Genomic DNA, 1,294 nt, shown 5'->3' on the forward strand with positions numbered 1-1,294 from the left:
GACAGCTGCAACCAAAAAATAGCCGGGCGTTGTGGCGGGCACCTGTGGTCCCAGCTACTTGGGAGGCTGAGGCAGGAGACTCGCTTGAGCCCAGGAATTGGAGTTGCTATGAGCTGTGATGTCACAGCACTCTACCATGGGTGACAGCTTGAGGCTCTGTCTCAAAAAATAAATAAATAAATAAAAATAGCCAGGTGTTATGGTGGGTTCCTGTAGTCCTAGCTACTTAGGAGGCTGAGGCAAGAGAATTGCTTAAGTCCAGGAGTTTGAGGTTGCTGTGAGCTGTAATGCCACGGCACTCTACCAAGGGCAACAAAGTGAGACTCGGCTTGGAAAAAAGAACAGAAAGGAAGGAAGGAAGGGAGGGAGGAAAAACTCCCCACCCCAAAATAAGAGGTTTGGACATTTCAGCTCCATTCATTGCAACTTTCCATCTGCCCATGTCATGAATGTGTTTTTAACTCTGAGCTGCCCCATGGTCACACCCTGGCTACTTCTCTATTCACTGCATGTATCTGGGAACCTGACACCTGCCTGAAGCCTGTGGGGCATCCCCATTTTACAGATGAGGTGGCAGAGGCATATGGGGGGCGGGGGGAGGGTCAGGGTCACAGAGCTGGTGAATGATGGGGCTGGGCCCCCTGACCAGGCCAGGCCAAGTCCAGCTGCTGCATCTTGTGACCTGCGGGAGTGTGCACCGGGGACCTGGCTCTCCTTTGTACTAAAGTTTACACTATGAGCCTTTCTCCTGATCCTTCCATTTTGTCTCTCTTTCCATTTTAGTGTCCCTGTTGCACAAGGTGAGCGTGATCACCGAGGTGCTGCAGAGATTACGGGCCTCTGCCTTACTCCTCCCCTCACAGTGCAGAAGTCCTTGGAAAGAGAATTTATCTTCTGGCCTCAGAGAACTCTCCCCTCCTCCCCACTCTCTCCTAAGACTTGGTGTGGAAACCGTGTAAATATTACACAAAATCCAGCAATGTCTTGGAACAGAATTTTTAGTAATTCCCAATTGCTCCAAAGATCCTTTGGTAGCAGCGCCTGTGGCTCAGTGGGTATAGCGCTGGCCCCGTATACCGAGGGTGGCAGGTTCAAACCTGGCCCCAGCCAACTGCAACAACAACAAAAAATAGCTGGGCACTGTGGCGGGCGCCTGTAGTCCCAGCTACTCGGGAGGCTGAGGCAAGAGAATCGCCTAAGCCCAGGAGTTGGAGGTGGCTGTGAGCTATGTGACACCACGGCACTCAACCGAGGGCAATAAAGTGAGACTCTGTCTCTACAAAAAAGAGCCTTG

This window comes from Otolemur garnettii, unplaced genomic scaffold, assembly GCF_000181295.1.
Source record: "Otolemur garnettii isolate 467f Iridium unplaced genomic scaffold, OtoGar3 scaffold00007, whole genome shotgun sequence".
In the NCBI taxonomy this organism is placed as follows: domain Eukaryota; kingdom Metazoa; phylum Chordata; class Mammalia; order Primates; family Galagidae; genus Otolemur; species Otolemur garnettii.